Consider the following 21,765-nt stretch of genomic DNA (forward strand, 5'->3'; position numbering starts at 1 on the left):
AAAACAACCTGATAATACGTATCACAGCAGTAAACATGAACGGTGTACAATTGCTTGAAATATTGTGGACTAGTATGAAATTTGCCATTTATTACAACAATTTTTCCACATTTCATTAAAAACTGTAGATTTGTTTCACATGTCAGGATTACTATGTTATTAAAAGGAAAACAAAACCGCTTTTCCCTACTGGTAACAATACTCGACAGGTATATTCTTTTCATTTAATTGATTCAAAACTTCAAATGAACTGGGATCTTTCCGTAAACTCTTTCTGCATTTACGATAACTAGTTTGTCTTAAGTCATTAATGTGACAGTGCGCCATATTTGAATTATCTTCGTTCATTAAGGCTGTTCTAATTATTTAAAGACGTCTGTGGCCCAAGCCTTCGTAGATTTTCTTCTGAAAACATTACGAATAATATGTTTTTCTATGTCACTGTTCGCCATGTTGACATGCTGTGTGAATTATTTTCTTATAGAACAGTACTTACGTTTGAGTAGGTGTGTATCGAATCAGTGCAGTTCCGAGAAGTACACCTCCAAAATATATTATCGCCTCTTGATATACGGAACTTTCTGAATTTAAAATTGTTGTACGTAACACATTCAATACCTTAATTGGTAACAGTCCGTACTAATGAACTCATTGTAAACACACTGTAAGCAAAGATCGAGCAGGATAGAATGCAAGGCCAGTGAGAACACACTGTAAGCAAAGACCGAGGAGGATAGAGTGTAAGACCACTGACAACCCACTGGCAACTGTACACACTCTAAGCAAAGACCGAGCAGGATAGAGTGTAAGATCACTGACAACACACTGGCAACTGTAAACACACTGTAAGCAAAGACCGAGCAGGATAGAGTGTAAGATCACTGACAACACACTGGCAACTGTAAACACACTGTAAGCAAAGACCGAGCAGGATAGAGTGTAAGATCACTGACAACACACTGGCAACTGTAAACACACTCTAAGCAAAGACCGAGCAGGATAGAGTGTAAGATCACTGACAACACACTGGCAACTGTAAACACACTGTAAGCAAAGACCGAGCAGGATAGAGTGTAAGATCACTGACAACACACTGGCAACTGTAAACACACTGTAAGCAAAGACCGAGCAGGATAGAGTGTAAGACCACTGACAACACACTGGCAACTGTAAACACACTGTAAGCAAAGACCGAGCAGGATAGAGTGTAAGACCACTGACAACACACTGGCAATTCTGAACACACTGTAAGCAATGACCGAGCAGGATAGAGAGTAAGACCACTGACAACACACTGGCAACTGTAAACACACTCTAAGCAAAGACCGAGCAGGATAGAAAGTAAGACCACTGACAACACACTGTAAGCAAAGACGAGCAGGATGGAGTGCAAGGCCAGTGAGAACACACTGTAAGCAAAGACCGAGCAGGATAGACTGCAAGACCACTGACAACACACTAGAAAAGACCCAGCGAGATAGACAGCAAGACAGGTGCGCTTTCTGAAAAGTTGGATCGAGTCTCTTAACCCATATCTGCCTAGTGTTGCGTTATCGCAACAGTCTTCATTAGCTATTTTTCTGCAAAAATGCAAAGGAATGAATTACAAAATTAGCTTTTATTTCATTGCTGTGTATACTAGAAGAATCAAAGGAGCCTGCAGCACAATAATTAACTTCCATTTTAATTTCATGTGGCGGTGGAAAAATTATGAAAATATTCAACAAAAAAGTCTCGGGCATAAATGGGTTAATGTAGTGCGCTTTCAAAAACATCTAAAACTTTCGAAATATCGACGTTATGTGCTTTCGATGCGTGCTCGACAGCTAAGGCATTCTCGGAGAACGTAAATTCGATTACTCTATCCAAATATGCGCCGTTGTTTTCAATGCAAATTTAAAAGTTTTCACACTTTTACAATTAATACAGACGGTTATTATTTATATTTGTTTATTTGCTGATGTGATCTGTTTGCGCAGTTTGAAGGAAGCTTTCGTCGTGTGCTGATTAATACTTCTCTTGTAAGAGCAATATTACATATTTAAGGAACCAAATTTTGGCTTAAGTGCACAATACCGGAGCGGGCGTGTGGTAATTGCGTAGAAGACGCCAGATGTTCACATGCCACTTTTGAACTACTCTTACATCTTGTAGGCATTACTCTGATACTCTTATCTACGTTTGTTATGCATTATGTTGGTTTTTGACAGTTCAGGAATAATATAGAAGGGTTATGGCGAAGGTATCTTGGGGGCAGTGGGGGCTTGTCATTTTAGTGCTCATCTGATGTCCAATTCGCGTCTTTATTCGCACTTTTGAATTATCAATGTGATGTTTTGAAGTAATAAAACACTATTAACATTAACCTATACGGATATCGTTCGTAAAATTGAAGTAGGTAGGCCTACACTGCACTGATGGTTCACTGCTCACTGTTTACTGTTGATTTCACTCAATGTTGGTTAACTGTGTCGTGTTAAGGGAACGTCTGCTTAAACCCTGTTGTCAATACTCTGAATTAACATCGTTGTTGATGCCATCTAGTGTGGGGTTTCTATTAATGAAAGTGTATTTATGTTGGAGGAGGAGTGTAATTTCGTTTTTATTTCCGCGTAAATTCGTCGCTCCGGTATTGTGCACATGTTCCCAAATTTCCTTTATTTAATACTCCTTAATTCTCAATAAGAACGACACGACAATATTTCTTATATCATTTATATAATTTTCTTCGTCGCCTTTTCTCATCTTCTTCCCCATCATTTCATTACCTTCTATTCCTCCTTCGTAACCATCAGAATCATAACATTTTTCTCTATCAACATTACCTTCTTCTTCCCCGATTCTAACCAATTTTTGCTTCTTCAATGCTTAATTACAAATGGCTTTTAAGGAACCCGCAGTTCATTGTCGCCTTCACATAAGCCCGCCATCGGTCCCTATCCTGTGCAAGATTAATCCAGTCTCAATCATCATATCCCACCTCCCTCAAATCCATTTTAATATTATCTTCCCATCTACGTCTCGGCCTCCCCAAAGATCTTTTTTCCTTCGGTCTCCCAACTAACCCTCTATATGCATTTATGGGTTCGCCAATACGTGCCTTATTGTATGGATTCGTAACAAGCTGTTTTTTACGGTGATGGATTGTTAGCTCTTCGCCCAACCCCCAAGCTGGAGGACCACCCCCTTATCGGCTGTCCACGGCTGCTTATTCAATATATTCGCATATATTTTCTTCTTCAATTACGATATAAATTCAATGGAGGGTTTGCCATTTGATATTTTGATGTCTCAAACTGAACTCCTCCCAGACTAGTCGTCCTGACGGTCTAATGGTTACCATGTCTGCCATTGATACAAGTTCGAGATTTTAAACCTGTCCCATGTGTATAAAAATCCATTCGTAATGATGTAAGAATCTCGTCCCTGAATTAGAAGGCTCCAGGCAAACTCTACAGGACATTTTAGCCCACTTTTAAATTTGGAGGTAGCACGTTTTAAATTGCGTTCGATTATAAATGAGTGGCTATGGGTTCTTTTCTTCGATTAATCAATTATTTATATTTGTCTCAATTTTTTTTTAGTTTTGTAATGATTTATTGAACAATTCGAGTTTGACCTTTGAGGTTATCAGGCGAAAAATCTCCCGGAGTTGAGTAACCTTGCGCTGAGAAAGCCAGGTGTTGGGACTGCCACACACATATCAGTTCACAAGTTGGTGTCTCTGAATACACCTAAAATGTTCAAACATTTTTTAGAAAACAGCTTATGAGCTCTTATGAACAAGCATAATGACGAATAAAATAGTACACTGCAGTCAGGGACCGTGAAGCGCCATAATACTAAATAACAGTAATATATCTTCTTTAGTGCCACCGGCCTTGTTAACTTTTAGCAGCCAGACATTATTTTGGCCGGCAGCCCTCCACTCCTTTGTTTAAGATTTTTTTACTTGGTTATTTAACGACGCTGTATCAACTACGAGGTCATTTAGCGTCTATGGTATTGGTGATAGCGAGATGGTATTTGGCGAGATGAGGCCAAGGATAGATTACCTGACATTTGCCTTAAGGTTGGGGAAATTCTCGGAAAAACCCAACCAGGTAATCAGCCCAAGCGGGAATCAAACTCCGAATCGGTAGGTAAGCGCCTTAGCCGACAGAGCTACGCCGGTGGCTTGTTTAAGATTGGTCGGGTACTTTTTTACTCAGATTTCATGACATTTTTAATTCTTATGAGAAGAGATCGTCCCCTTCAAGTCTACACTTAACTTGGAGGACTAGAACATCTGCTTGTGTCTATGGCACAGCTACACCGGACGCTCATTTCAGCCGCCTTGTACAAGTATGAGCTAACGTGCAGCTACATTTTTCCTGACCATGCAAGAGAATTGCCTACCATTTTCCAAAATAAAACTTGAAATGAACAACTGCAAAATTCGCAACAATATTTCAATAACATTTTCTATCTTTTCTTGGTTATTTATTGAATTTAATTTCAGGCTAAGTGATTACAATTTTTGTTAAAATTCATTTAATTAAAATACTTTATTTTCGCATTAACGCCATGAGAAGGGAAACCTAATATTCTTCAATTCAGTGGATTACTTCAATATATATTACCAATGCGGAAATATTACATATTATAAGTGTGTGTGAGAGCTATGTACTATGGGTAAGAGTAAGAAATTCCTATTTAATACTGTTGTACGTCGAAAATCACACATCACTTTCGTAAATTACGAGTAAACAACGCTGTTTTACTAGTTGGAGGTATGAAATTTTAATAATAAAATAGTAAATTATCAAAGGTTTTGGTACCTATTTATTCAAATATTTTTACAACAGTATTGTACTAGGAAATAGCGTATCTTTACGAATCACAGTTCTCGAGTTACGATACTATTTTACCGGGAGTGCGATCCAACTTCGAACGGAAAGTGGGGTTAACGCGCTACTAAGTAGAAGTCATTTTTCTACTGAAGTGACAATGACAATACAGGACGTCATAAAATAACCAATTAAAAAATACAGGAAAAGCATAGATAGAAAATTTACAAAGTATGCGCTCGATTCTCGTCTTTTTACATAAATGACCGGCTGATTGAATATCCTGTGAATCACTGTTTCACTTCGGATTACATCGTTCCAGCGAAGAGACATGAGGCATCAGAATGAGATAAAGACTAAAAAGACTGATGGCCGGTTTCTCCAAGTATTGTTAGAACATTTAACGAATGTTAAACTCTAAACAGTTTGAAGGATCGATAGAACAGAGAAAAATTCTCTCCGGGACCGGCACTTGAACCAGGGTTTTCAACTCTACGTGCTGACGCTTTATCCACTAAGCTACAGCGGATTCTCTAAATGGCATGTTTTCAATTGTAATAAATTTAATGGACGTGCTTTGCTGAAGTGCATTAATATACTGTCTCACTGCATAGTGCTCATTTCTGCTAGGTTTATGTTATATTGCGTGGTCATACGAAATTATATAAGACATGAGTGCATGAGTAAAGCTAGTTTCGCCCTTTATTTTGAAAGTTATAAAACTATTCAGCCGTCAGTCGTGTAATGGTTTGCATAAGATATTTCTTACATACAGGTGAATATTTGTTAATAATATCATTCTGTGAAAAGCTTACCTACTCCTTTTGAGTGCTTGTATTTGTTTTCCGGTATCAAATGTCCTATTGCATTTACTTAGGCCAGACCTGGAAAACTGTATCTCCTCAGAGCGACTACCTTACCATCCCTTCTACCCCACCCACCTTTTCTACCAGTGCAGTCTTAGCGTTCTAGTTACGCTCGACTGCATCAACATTCATTCTCGCGGCGGCAGGTATACAATACGCTATCAAGAATTACAAATGAACAGATAATAAAATCCTTAGGAACATACGTTTAGAAAGTAAGAGAAAAATGAATGAGGGAAATAAATAAGTTGAAAGACATGTAAAATAAATTTTGAAATGTATGTGTGCATATAATGTAAGAAGGTCTACCTATGTATATATCGTCCTATTACTCGTAATATGTAAAATAAGTTAAGTACAGTCCCCGACTTGTCTTTTGTGCTCTGTATTCTGCTCAAATGAAATAAGTCCGAAACGTTGCATGTAGGCAATAAACCAATTACTTTATTTGAAGAATTTATTATGATTTCTCGTCCATTAATAAAGTTTTAATTCCTGTTTTTACAAAACTTGCATTACTGGTCTTAACCGGTTTTACTAGTAATAGGACGATAAATAAATTGTACGTTGATAAGTGAGTGATAGCTGTATGACCGGATGTCAATGCTGTCCTTCAACATTGTAACGCACTCCAGCCCAATAAATAAATACATAAATAAATAAAAATAAATAAATATGTAAATAAAAAATAGACAATATGCCTACTGCGGTTTAAAGAGAACCGGAACATGGCAAAATCTAAATCCCCGAAGAAATACTACTTCCAAAGAAAACGGTAGTATGATTATTTTATTGTTGAAGACGAAAGAATTGCTTATTTACTGTGTTCCATCCAATTTATTTCTACTCGTAATTTCAATATTAAACCACATTTCAACAAAGTTTATTAATACGAACTGTATATTGATTATTTATTTATATACTGTTAAATTAAGGAAGTCACTCGTTGTGTTCATTTTGAATTGAAATGAATAGTAACTTTCATGGTTCATTACTTAAATGCTATATATTTATGTTTCCGTAGGTGATGATAGGAGGAAAGTTTTCGAAAATTTAAAGCACGTTAGGTGCAAACAACTCTCAAAGAAACTACCGACAGGAAAGCTAGCATTATTGTAAACCTTGAAACGAGATAACGCATTATAAATACAATTAATTTATTACAATCCTTTTTGAAAATTACATGCCGCCACTGATGGACCTTTGTACAGGCAGAGAATGTCAACAACTCTACGCGGAAGTCAATCATCCCCAAGAGAAGTGGAGTGAGGCTGAAGTCATATTTTCCCTACTTACGGGTTCTGCAGCCTGACTTAGACCTAATATAATTTTCTTTTGACGAGTGTCCTATTTCTATTGGCGAACTTTCTCAGGTATGAACTCTTCGATAGTATCAACATTTTAATAAAAACATTATGGCAGTAGTATTAAATGTTTCGTCTTAAATGTAAATATCTTATTAAGTGAACTATTAGATGTTATTTTCGTCAGATTAATTTCTCATTCAGGTAGATTATATACAACTATGAATTTCCTAATCTTAAAATGTCACAAAATTCTTTCTCTAAGCGCCTGTCCTTTCTCTCAACCCATTAAGAGCAAATGTTGGGTAACTTTCGGCGGTGGATCCTGGACTCATTTCGCTGGTATTATCATCTTCATATCATTCAGATGCTAGATAGCCATATTAGTTGATAGAGCGTCGTAAAATAAACCATTAAAAATAAATAAAAAAGATTGAGACACTCCTTCCACACATGAATTTATCGTTGGGTGTAATCACAGTCCTGGATTGTGGCAATTTTTTTTCCTTTGAGTGAGGTTAAGTATTTCTTCACTCTGCAATGAGATCAGTGTACAATAATTGGAAGACCATACAGATTTTAAAGCATGTAAAATTTCCTTGCATTAATGTATTGCAATATAATCAAACCAATGCTTATAATTATGAGCTATTATCCTATCCTATTAATAACAACGAAATGCTCACAATAAAATTAATAGCAATGCTGGAATGAGGTTCCACGCAAATTGAATTAAACAGTATATAAACAATGCACAACAACTTTTCATTGTTACAAAATCAACACTATATATATATATATATATATAGTCGCATCGCTGTTATTTATGGCGTGGTTCCTCCTCTTTGCTTACGTCTTACGAGATGTAGACTCGATACACACTAGGTAGGTATAATCGATCGCCCTTTTAGTTCTTTCGTTGCCGGTTGCGGTTAGCAGACGACGACCGTTAAATATTATCACGTCGTAGTTCCTATGACAGTCAGTCAATCGCACTGTAATTTTTAGGATTCATAGATAAATGTAGTGGTGGTGATGGTGATGGAGGTGGTGATGGTGATGGTGACGGTGGTGATAGTGGTGGTGTTGGTGGTGATGGTGGTGATTTAATTTTCTGAATTCTATTGCTTATCGATTTCTCCCTTTTATACGATAAAACAGATTAAGAACTTAAGATAATTAAGTTGTTCAGTCGGAAGTATTGTTTGATTTAAAGATCTAGTAACTTAATTAAGTTTCGCACCTTGAGATTTCTTGTGTCGTATTTCACTCACATATACTACGCTTCTCATTACTTTAACATGCATGGGAAACTTCAGAAGCATTTTGACTGTCTACACTTGTCTTATAAATCACATAAACCGGTTACGTATCACAGAACTATTATTAAGAGTGATTAAGAGCTTTGAAGACTTTAAAAGATTATAATGTAGTAACGGATATTATTGAGTTGTTACTACTTACATATTCATATAGCCGTCTTTTATTTTTAAAGAACTTGATATTACTTTTTTGTTTTTAAAATCTGCATTTTCAAGAACTCTAAGCTTTCACACTTCAAGGACTTAGAATTATAAAACAGAGGGTACAATTAAGTGCAAAATTTTCTCGGGGTTTACATGAATCATTACGGAAAATAAGAGTCGTTATTAAATATATTAATGTAAAACTGTATCGTTCCCTTTCTTTGTCATGTTTTACTTTGCCCTTTCGTGCAGACTTACAATCCAATGCGGTATAGGGGAAAATATAGCCTATGTAATTTGACCGACATTAGATAGACAGTTTGTTAGCCTTTGGTGTCGTGTTGATCAGCATGGCACAGGGCACCGCTGAAAACGCAGGCCAGAAAATGACAGGAGACATAAACCCTGTCCCATGACGGAATATAAATCTCTTCTATTGGCTATGCCGGCAATCGAATCATGGACGGTTTTGATGGGAAGCGTAACGCTATCCACAGAGCCAAGGCGATATAATGTATAGTTCTCAAAAGTATAAACACTAAATAGCCGCATACTAGTCATACCAACACATAAGACACCATCGTATTCATCATCACACAAAATCTTGCTATCGCGCTTGTGGATTACCCCACCCAGCGACAGCAGAGACTGTCGGAATTTAGCAGTGTTCAAAAACAAATTTATTAAGCATTTTCTTACTGCGTAGAGTAGGTTTAATTTTTACTTAATTAATAAAAAATGTCTCTTTCTTCTTAACTTCTACAATAAACTGTCTAGCCTTTATTAATCAGTTAATCTTTTAGTACTTTGATTTTTATTGTATTTGTAAATGTAATATTAATAATAATAATAATAATAATAATAATAATAATAATAATAATAATAATACTTTATTGCCAGAACAAAGATACATGCTGATTTTTTTAATATAAGAACTCTCTAGCACCCCCAGAAAGAGTAAGTTACATACTCGTGCTCAGGGGGCATTCCATATAAGTTAATGTTAAGACATTTTATTGAATAAGAGTAAAATGTAATAAAAGAAAAAAAGAAGAAAAAACACATATCACAATAATTGAACTTTAAATTTTCTCTCTTAACAGCAATTTTTAAGAGATTTTTTAAAATAAGAAGCATTAGCAAATTGTATGTTTCGGAATTTATCTATTATTATGTTATAAAGCCTTGGACCGAAGTTTCTACTGTGATTATATGCTACAGTTGTAGTACATTTAGGAACTGTCAGGCATATGTTGTCTGATCTTTTGGTTTTATATTTATGTGAATATAAATTAAATATGTTTCGGTTTTTATGTACGAAATTCAGTAATAGGCCTACATTGTTATAAATTTGATGGAAGTCAAATACTTTAAATTCTGAATACAGCAGCTCTGAAGGATAATCAAGAGGTTTATTAAGGCATATTTTTATTATTCTTTTCTGTAGCAGAGTTATTTGCATGAGGGAAGTACTATAAGCACTACCCCATCCTATAATGCCGTATTGTAATATAGTTTGTACTAATGCGAGATAAATCAGCCGTAAAGTATGGACAGTCAAGTAATTTCGTAGGATGACAAAATAGTGAATAATTTTTCTTAATCTATTGCAAAGAAAAAGAACATGTTTATCCCAACGTAAATGTTGGTCGGCTATATTCCGAGATATTTAACTTGAGGAGATTCATTTAGAATAGGACAGTCACAACTATCAGAAGAACAATGGGATGTATGAATTCTTAAATACAAGAGCGAATCAGGAGATTTCATACCAACAGATGTTAACGAAAATGGTACAACCGTGGTTTTAGAATGATTTAAGATAAGTATGTTGGAATCAAACCAATTTTTAATCAATGTGATGCCATTATTTACATTAAAGTATCATCCCAAGTTTTACCTGCAAAAATAACAACCGTGTCATCCGCATACCAAAATATCTCAGCATTGAATTTCTTTAAATTAATTGATTGTAATTGTATTCTTAATATTGTAGTTGTAATTCCCTGGTAGAGGGGAAGAGAATTCCTGATGGACTTATCTCTACCAGGTTAAATAAATAAATAAAATAAATAAATAAATAAATCTCAAATACTTATGCAGATTTTACGTCTATCTTCTCAAGGTTTCCACTTGGAAGCGAACTTTTCTGGATTTCACAGACGTTTCACATATTATGAACTATTTAGTTACAGTGTTCATTTCAGAACCATGTCTTATAATATAATATATCCATTTTAGACATTCACGGTGACTGTGATCAGAATTAGGCTTTTGTGTGTTCCACCGTGACATTTCCAATGTTTCGGATAAGACTGTCGTCTATCTGTTGGGCCCGTTACGTTCACGGAACCGGATTAGCTTGACGTAACGAGCCCAGTGGTCTTCCCTGTCCTGATTATGGAACGTATGTGTAGTTCCGAAACGTTGGAAAATGCAAATTTACAAGACACGGTAGGATACTCGAAAGCCTAGTTCTGGGTTGTCTCCTAATAAAGAAAGTTCTAAAACGATTAAAGACATCTTGCTAGACTGAAGTCTCCGCTTGGATAGTGACTTTTCTGTATTCCACGAATGTTTTCCATTGAATCACATTAGAAATTATGCAAACTCGACAGCAGCCAATGTCATTTGTTGAATATATTTGGAAAACAATAAAAATAAAAACTAAAACAAGACAGATTAAATTTATAATAAATTTTGATCGATACACAGTTTCAAATAGTGGTAAGAAAAGAAGTGAATATATTCGTAATTGAACATACTTAAATAAAATTGACAGACAAAATGACAGATTGCAAAATTAAATGTAAAGAATACGTTAAAAAAGTGACAGTATTACAAAGTAAGTAACTAATTATGTAGTCTGTGGATAAGCTTCGAGGCTTCTAACGCGTTGTCTAGGTGTTGGTGGTTGACGTTTCCACCACTGTGTTGTGGTCATCTTCAGAGCAGTTGGATAAGGAAATAGTCTGCGAGCTTATCCACAGACCATGTACACCAGCCGCGGAAGCCTACGCGAACAACTAATTATGTAGCCTATGTATGGGCAGAAGAAATATTGGAGAAACAAATGAAGTTCACTTGAGCAATTCCAACTGTTGAAATTTCATGAAACAAGAACAGGCTTTCAAGTTTCAATTCCTACCTAAATCCTGTAGATGAAAAGTTATAATTTCTGTAGAAGAATGGGCATAATATCTGTGAGTAACAAGATCTACGCCATGTAAATGAAAAAAACATAATTCATGTAGAGGAAAAGACCTCATTCAGAATTCATGTAGATGGAAGGATCTCATTTCTATGGATGAAAATATCTCATGTTTGTATATGGAAAGATCTAATTCCTGTAAATGGAAGACCTAATCCCTGTAAGTAAAAAGAACATTTACTGTAACTAAAAATATATAATTCCTGTGAATGAAAACAGCAAATTCATGTAGGTAAAAAGATGTAATTCTTGTAGGTTGAAAGATCTAATTCCTGTAGATTAAAAATCTAATTCATATAGGCATAGATAAAATATCTAAATCCTTTAGACGAAGAAACCTTATTCATGTAGGCCTAGATGGAAAGACCTAATTCCTGTATGAAAATTCCGGTAAATTAAATAATCTAATTCCTGTAAACGAAAAGATCAATTTCTTGTAAGTGAAAAGATCTACGAGTAATTCCTGTAACTAAAAAGATCTAATTCCTGTAAATGAAAACAGCTAATTCATGTTCGTGAAAATATCTAATTCTTGTAGATTAAAAATCAAATTAACATAGACTTATATAAATATCTAAATCCTTTACACGAAGAGATCTAATTCATATACGTGGAAAGACATAATTCCTGTAGGTGAAAATTCAATTTCTATAGATGAGAATGCTAATTCCTGTTGATGAAAATGTATAATTGCTGTAGAAGAAAATACATATTACTGTAGATGAAAAGATCTGTTTCATGTAGATGAGAGTAGGCATATACAATTCATATAAATGAAAAGACCCAATTTCTGTAGATGACCTAATTCATGTAGACTAAATGCATAATTCCCATACATAGTAAAACCTAATTTCTGTAGATGAAGAGATCTAATTCCCATAGATGAAAAGACTTAAACCTAATTCCTGTATATGACAAGACCTAATTCCTGCAAAAGAACTCTCTATTAGCGCCCCTTCAAGGGAGGACACGACTCGAACTGTTCTCTCACGCAGGTCGCTCGAATGGCCCATTGTGCATGGTGTAAGCCTACATGTCTTAAAGCACCACGCGCTATGAATACACCCGCGCGCCGCCTCCAAACTCTCCTACAGCTTACATGATCCTTTTTGCCTTGTGACATAGGCCTCACCGCAGTCCCTCAATAGCGTGTCACGAGTTACTATGAGCCCAGTGGAGAGCCCATGGTGCATAGCGCGACCACCAATAACGAATGACCACATCCACGGGGTCCAAGTTCGGCGGCGGCCCTCAGCCGACTCTACATCGGAGCTAGTCCGAAACCTACGAAAGGATCGGAGATGATGATGAAAGAGCGGAAGTGTAATTATGATGGCGAAATGAATCCGAGGTCCAACGCCGGAAGTTACCCAGCAATTCTGCTTCGATTGGTTGAGGGAAAACCTCGGAAAAACAGAATTTGAACCCGTGCCCGCTCGTTTACGGTTAGACGTGTGAATCATTACTTCACATCGGTGGGCCTTGTAGATGATAATGATCATTATATACTATCAACTTTTCCACAATGCTTATTTTGAGTAAGTAGTACACAAATGAAATAAGCCAAAGCAATCATTTTCGTTGAATCAAATATCACCCGTTTTAACAGCACAACATTAAATCCCACGAGAATTTGTAGTCAGTAAAATATTACCAATTATTTATTCCCTTTTATGAAACCATATCTGAATACTTAGGCTTCGCAGTTACTTGTTCCGTTAAACTTCGTCGTAGAGATCTGATGAGGTATGTATGTATTTATTCACACTGCAAATGGGTAAATACCCGGTGACAGTAACTACTTACACTCAATAATGACAATTAATAATAAATTGACAATTAATAATGAATACAATTACAATTAATAATAATACTACTACTACTAATAAAATAATAATAATAATAATAATAATAATAATAATAATAATAATAGTATAATAATATTACCAAGGATCATACTAAACTAAATGAAGCACGATCACTTAAAATAACATTTAAAGTAAATCTAGTTTGTATTTATCCCTAAGTTCGAACTTCAACTCTCTCTCAACTCACTCACTGCACTGGAACTACGACATATTTCACTGACAATATCATTATTTCATTAACACTTCAAAAACATTTCACTGTTCAAATACTTTGCATTACCACTCTAAACTATAAAACATGACTGATACAAACATACTTCACTGACACAACACACTTCTTCACTGATATAACACTTCAAATAACAAAACATCAATTACACCCTTATTATTCCGTAGAATCGTACTTACTATATTAACCTCAAAATCGCTAGCCTAGACCTTATTGCAAGCTACTTTAGCACATTCATGCAAATCAATCTCTTTTCTCTGCCACTGTAACTCTCAGAATTTGCTTTGAAGCTCACTGCCCTTTCACTACAACACACTGCACACTCAATAAAAATCACTGGAGATTCACTATGTTTCTCTGCTTACTCACTATACTTGTAAAACAACAAAAAGTGTGCATAATATACTACCCTCTATTAGTAAAGTCCTTAAGCCTATTCTTAAATACATTTTTGGTTATTGGTAAAGTTTGCAGGTAGAGCATTTCAGTCGCTGATAGTACGATTGAGAAAAGAAAACTTTCCAGTGTCCGTCCTCTTTCTTCTTTCCCTCAATTTATACTATTTATTTATTTTATTTTATTGGGTTATTTTACGACGCTGTATCAACATCTAGGTTATTTAGCGTCTAAATGAGATGAAGGTGATAATGCCGGTGAAATGAGTCCGGGGTCCAGCACCGAAAGTTACCCAGCATTTGCTCGTATTGGGTTGAGGGAAAACCCCGGAAAAAACCTCAACCAGGTAACTTGCCCCGACCGGGATTCGAACCCGGGCCACCTGGTTTCGCAGCCAGACGCGCTGACCGTTACTCCACAGGTGTGGACCTCAATTTATATAAGTCGTCGTTCCTTGAAGAGTAATTTAGCGGCTGCAACCTACTCTTTATTTCTCTCCAGACAAGCTCACCTCTGTATGTTTTTAACATTGCGAATAATCGAATTCGCGTTCTCCTATCCGTGAGTGTGCCCCATTTTAACGTTGAATTATTCCGACAACGCTTGAGAGCTCGTTTTTGAATATTTTCCAATGTCTCAATATGTTCTAATCTGTAAGGATCCCAACATGCAGCACCATATTCCATTACTGGACGAACTAGTGACTTATATGCAATCTCTTTGGATTTATCAGAGCCTTTTCCTATAATCCTCATCACAAGTGTAACTCTCTCCATGCTGTACTCGCTGTGTCAGTAATGTGTCCCCCCCTTCAGCTGAGATCGCTGCTAAAAGTTATTCCTAGGTATTTACATTTGTTAATTTCCGGAATGGTTTCACCCGCTAACATATACGATGCGATTATTTTATTTCTTTTTCTTGTAAAACTGACGGCTTTGTTCTTTAGAGAATTTATTTTCATTTTGTTGGCAATTGCCCAATCGTTCATTATATTGAGGTCATTCTGAAGAAGAATAGTATCTTCAAGACTTTTTATTTCCCTGTATACTATATGTCATCCGTGAATAAGCGAACCCTGTACAAGTGGTTAACTGGCAGATAATTTACAAAAGCCAGGAATATAAAGGGCACCAAGACACTCCTTTGTGGGACACCGGAATTCATTTCAATTGAGATCGATAATTCCTCCTTCACCTGTACTCTCTGAGTTCGACAAGTTAAAAATTCCTTGATCCACTGGAGTACTCTGAAATCAACTCCCGTTGATTGTAGTTTAGCCAACAATATGTCGTGTGGGACTACATCGAATGCGCGTGAAAAGTCAATATTCACTGCTTCTACTTGGCTATTTGAATCTATTCCGTCTGCTAAATCCTGACATACAGTTACTAATTTGACTCCCACATGAGTAGCCACCCCGAAACCCATGCTGACAATTATATAACCAATTTGAATCATTCCAATGCTGCTTTAGATACACGTTACAGTAAGTCTCCTGAAATAAGCGGTATGGTGCCAGTTGATACTGTGACGTGGTGAGAAAGATTATGAAAAACAAAAAAGAAATTGTGAAGTGGTGGTAGGAGAAACTAGAATATCCCGATAAATCGGAATACCATCATATTTATCCAACAACCTACCATGAATTCCACATGGACTTGCCAGTGTTTTACCTCAGAATACAAATAATGGATTTAAAATGTAGGAATTTTACATGTAGTATATGCAATGTTAATACATTCTATAGAAAAATAACGAAGCTAGCCTACTTAACTTTTCTATTGAAAGACTTCATAACTTCAAAAAATAGTATTTAATTCCACTTCATATGCAATACACATCCTAAGATTTTCGGAGAACTATCAAATTTAAATGTTCCTCGCCATAACGTCGTAGTCTAAGGCATCTTGCCTAGGACTCAAAGGAATGCGCGCTGGTTCGAGTCCTTACGGGGAAGGAAATTCCTCATGAAATTTCGGTCAGTGTATGGGGCCGGTGCCCACCTCGCATCGTGATGAATTTAGGGAGCTATGCTAACTAATAATATCCGGTTTCTGAAACCAACTATAACCACTGGGGGGATCATCGTGCCGACCGCATATTTCCGTACTGGTTGGATGATCGTTCACCTCTGCCGAGACATGTGGACGTAAGTCCAGCAGCTGGCTGGTCAACCTTGGCTCTTTATGGGCTGTCGCGGCTCGGTCGGATCAAATTTTAATATTCTTTTTGTAGTTGAAATATATTTTAATTACTGTCACTTTCGAAACCTGTATCTGGGCATTCTCACTACTTGATCGTACTATTCTCTTGCATATTCATTATTTCTGTAGCAAATTTTATATTCGGCTACTTTCTTCTGTCTATATTTCTCCATGACCTTTTTACTGTCACAGATTCAGACATATCCAGATTTCGGAGCTAGTATCAGCTTCATTACCAAAGAAGACAAGGAAAGAAGAACCATTCTGAAGAATAATAGCTTTTACCTTTATTGAATTTTGTTGATGTACATTTTAACTTCTGTAATTGAAAACGTTGTTAAATATACTGGGCTATTATAATTATATACATATACAACTACAACTACAACCGCAACCACCACCACTACGTTACTACTAGGGCTACTGAGTACATAAACAACACAAACTATTCATATTTATTAATTTTATTTGTTACAGTTTGGCAATTACGTTTGCTGTAGGCATTGTCAATAAAAGAGTAATGCTGTTTTAAAATACAATATCTAAAAATTCCAATATGCATTAAAATAAAAAAACTGAAGTATTTTTCATTGCAGCTTTAAAATTACTCAGTGGTAAATACCCGTAGTTATTAGGCAATTTGTTATAAAACTTAATGCCAGCATTTATTGGAGATTTCTCATATTTCCTATTCTTGTGCTTTTAATAGTGAAGAAATTTCCATAATAAGTATCAACGAGTTACGGAAATCTTTATTATTAAATAATTTAAGTTCATATTCATTTTATTAGTCATATGAACAATGAAAGTGATTACTGATATTTAAGCCGAGATCACTTGAGAGAAATTCACGAATTAGTTGTAAATTTCTCGATATAAAAAATAAACTAAGTTCCTATTCATTGGAGTGTTATTACTTGTAGGAAATGCCACAGTCTGAATTACTGTAAATATTCATTCCTTGTAGTATTCTAATATTGACGGAGATTTTAACCATTCTGGTTTTCCTTTTAAATAATATGATTTTTTCTGTAGACACTTCGCAATAATATGTATTTGCTTCATTATCTAGAGTTTTTCTGATATGGTTTGTTTTCAATACTCTGGTATAAAGGTACGTTACATTGGTCAGGTTCGTAAGTGATTCTTATTCATGATGTAACTGGTGTCTTAACACAAAATGCAGTGTGGGAAATCCATGAAGTTCTATTTGTAGAGATGAACTGCGCGCTAGTGGTTGGTGAGGAATCTAAAAGCTGCTACAAATATTTTTTTTTTTTCTGTGATGCGGTTGAATGTTTCGTCATGGATGAACTGTGATCATCTTTTTCCAGCTGGACGTAAATTTTTCCCACCGCCAACTTAACTCTTGTGCTATTATTAATTTCATGGAATAAAATAATAAGCATGTCTCCTGCTTGTGTTAGCAGAATTTTTGTCCCTTATTAATAATAAATATGCTTTTCGATTCCAGTTATTCCGAAGTGAGCTAATAACAATTGGGATGTCACTTTTCATTCACTGTTGTATGATAAGTTGGCGTTTGGTGCTCGTACGTTTATATAAAAGTACGAGCACCAAACAATTATTGCATGGTAACTGTTTTCTAAAGTATGTAAATGTAACGCTTTATTAAGCCAGTATTGCTGTAGAAAAATAAAAATTTCCTTTACTTCTCCATGTCCACTGCGAGTACAACGAGAAGTGATCGGATGTGACATCTTCACAGTCTTCTTTTCCTCTGTTAGTAAGTGAGCCGTCAATATTTACATTCATCCACATGTCTACAGAACACCTTGTGTGTATTTAGTCCACTTGTTTTTTAGAATACAAGATAACACATAAATATTTCCAGAAATAAGCCAAAATGACGAATGTTTTGATACAGTATAAGGAAAATATATCCACTAACACCTGGTTCTTTATGCTGCATGACAGAAGAGGAATTTATACTGCTAATAATTTTGATGCCATTCCACAGAACACCAAATTACCTTTCTTCTCGTTTCTCTTATCTATACTCTAACCACGACGTAAATACCAGATCACTTATCTGTGGCACGCTAAGTATACCTCTTCATAGAACATCTTGTTATTCATCATCTTTTACAATATCCACCTCGCGTCAATGGAATTCCTTGTCACAAAGTATTAAGGGCTGCAAGACAACAAACACCTTTAAGAACAGCTTAAAAGATAACCTTATTAGCATTTCACTCCAATCATACTGATTTAAAATATCACTGACTACATTGTTACTTTTTTCTTTAGACATCATCCTGATTGTGCTGTATTTTAATTGTCTCATAATAATCTCTTTCTGTTATCTAATATTATTTGAAATATATTAACATTCTATGTATTTTAGTTTAATTCTGCTACACAGTTTATTTCAGTGTTTAAATAATAGTTCATAGTATTTTGTTGTTTAATTCGTAAATAACTCTTGTATACATGTAACTCTCATCTAAATCAAATTATTGAATTCTTTGTAAGTTCATGCATATGTATATACACTTTTTGCTGGTTGAGTGGAAGAGAAGGCCTTACGGCCTTAACTCTGCCAGCTAAAATAAATTATTATTATTATTATTATTATTATTATTATTATTATTATTATTATTATTATTATTATTATTATTATTATTATTATATGTACCGGCAGTTTTTAGAACAATCACCAGGCACTTCTGGAGAATGTTTTACTGACAGCACGTCAGGAAATAAGGTTTCACGATGACAAGATTACAACGCATTATAATTATGAGAGAAAATTTTCCTAAATATATATATCCTGGTTCATGGATTGGTCTAGGAGGTCCTACAGCCAGGTCAACATGTTCGCCAGATTTGACACCTATAGATATTTTTCTGTGGTGACACGTCAAAGTTACCTATAAGAGACTTCAATCAACACAGAGAACAAGTTAATGACCAGAATTATTACTGTATTTGACGATATTTACGATATTCCACGTATTTTATTAAAAAAACTCACCAGTCACTGCAACGAGGTTATCGACTGTTCTCTGAAGCGAATGGTCAGATTTTTATGAAAACTGATCTGCCATAGAGCACTTTAATTATGTACTAATTAGACGAATTTTCAGTTATTCATTTACATCAATACAGGCGTACCATATATCAGCTGATGCTGTAGGTCGGTATTTGTGACATACATAATCATTGATCCCTGCGAAATTACAGCAAATTGGCCAGCGGCATAATTATCTATACTGCACTACAGTATAAAAACCAGGCGTCAGTGGATATACATATCTCAAAATACACTTATAGGTTTGAGGACTCATTTTTTAAAATTTGCTGTTATTCTAATTCGTCCTGCATTTATTATTCCTATGAAGTTCAGGTGAATAGTAATACCGCGCTAATCCGATGGACATTCTGAATTTGCATCTTTTTACAGTGTAATCTGGAGCCTATGTAAAAACGTCGCCTGAGGCTTTCAGGTTTCGTGGTCTGGTATAATCGTCAGCTTCTCCAGTAATCGTTGTTATGCAATATGCACAGTTTTTTGTTTAGCACTGCGGCTCTTTGTTCGCTTTCATGTTTGATATTACAGTTTTGTGTTACGAGGTGTACTGCAGTGAGTGGAGTTCTTCTCACAAAATAAGGAGTAAAATAGAGAGTGAATCAAAAGTCTGGAACCATATAAATATCTTCAATATACTTTATTTTCGATTACTATAGATGTTACCAATACTAGAGACCGACAAATCCTCATTCAAACCTGCCCATGACTGTTTCGCTTCGTGAGTGGGCTACGCAAGGTATAACGCGCCTGCCTTCAACTTTCCCTTACAAACAGACAGGCAGTGTGGTTGCACGTGACGTCAAACAGTCCTAATAGTGACCCAAAAGGACTGTTGTGTTTCGCCGACCTGCGCCAGACTGCTGTTTGATATTCATAATAATTGTTATAAATTTCTCCTCTCCTCTCCTCTCCTCTCCTCTCCTCTCCTCTCCTCTCCTCTCCAACTAGTCACAAGTTACGAAATGTTACTATTTTGTTCAGTCAGATACACTCTGCAGGAATATGAAATGTATAATATTGTCTTATTATTTTATGAAATTCTGTAGCGCAATAAATTGTAAAACTGTGTTTCTTTAATCAAGAATTATCTGCCGTTATTTCTTGACTCAGATACACTTTGCAGAAAAATGAAATGTAAAATATTTATCTTATTGCATGAAATTCTGTAGTGCAATAAATTGTAAAACTATGTTACTTTAATCAAGAATTTTCTGCCGTGTTGGACCAGATAATAAAGAATTTTTGAAGTGACTAAATATCCAACGAACTTAGATTTCAAACTAGTACTGTTTCATCTTAACCAGCGTAGTATGGCTTTCGTGAATGCAAGTCACTATATCATACGAACATACAGGCAGGCTTTCTCGGATTCCGCCTGGACTGGACTTATAAAACCCGGACTGAATGAGCCAGTCTCAACTTTCAACCTGCTGTGCAGCTGCGCCGGAACCCAAGCCTGACGGCAGGCAGTTACGGGCGTGAGTCTTGTCTCATTTGCCAGTCTCTAACCAGTACCTATTTATTAGACCAAATGCTCTATCAGTGACACATTCGATTCTAGTCCTCAGCTATCTCAAAAGCCGCCATTTTGGATACAAATTTGAAATTTTAAATGGAAAGCGGGTCATGTAGGAACTCAAAATCATGTGACATTTTTTGAAAAAAAAAAAACAAACAAACAAACAAACAAACAATGGTGCAATCTGTTTTGAGATATCTCTAATCTTTCAAGTTATTTAAAGATAACTGTAATAATGACACAAACATTAGTTACTGCATCTACAGATATTTTGTAATGGTACAGTATAAGGAGTCTTTGGAAAAGGTATTTTTATGCAATCCTGGTAATTAACTCTTCCTGCTTTACTGTTTGGTTAACCTATGACAGTTTCAATGCATTAACAATGGTGCAGTCTGTTTGAGATATCTATAATCGTTTTCATTTCATTAAATGATAACTGTCACAACGACACAAAAAGAAAATTCTACAAAATGTGCTCAATATGTTGTCCATTTTCGGCTATGCACATTTGTAGGCGAATTTTCCACTCAGTGAAAACATTTTGTAGCATTTCCGAGGAGGCCTTAGCACAGGCTTCAATGATACGGTTTTTCAATGTTCCATATTCCCAATTTTCTCTTCATATATCAAGATCTTTATGTAACCCCAAAAGAAAAAATCAAGGAGTGTTAAATCTGGAGACCTGGCCGGTCATTCTACTGGTCCACGCCGACCAATCCAATGTCCAGGGAATTGTTCGTCCAGATAGTTTCGAACAGCAAGACCATAGTGGGGTGGAGCACCATCTTGTTGAAAAAAGATGGGAATTCACCTCC

This window comes from Periplaneta americana, chromosome 6, assembly GCF_040183065.1.
Source record: "Periplaneta americana isolate PAMFEO1 chromosome 6, P.americana_PAMFEO1_priV1, whole genome shotgun sequence".
In the NCBI taxonomy this organism is placed as follows: Eukaryota; Metazoa; Arthropoda; class Insecta; order Blattodea; family Blattidae; genus Periplaneta; species Periplaneta americana.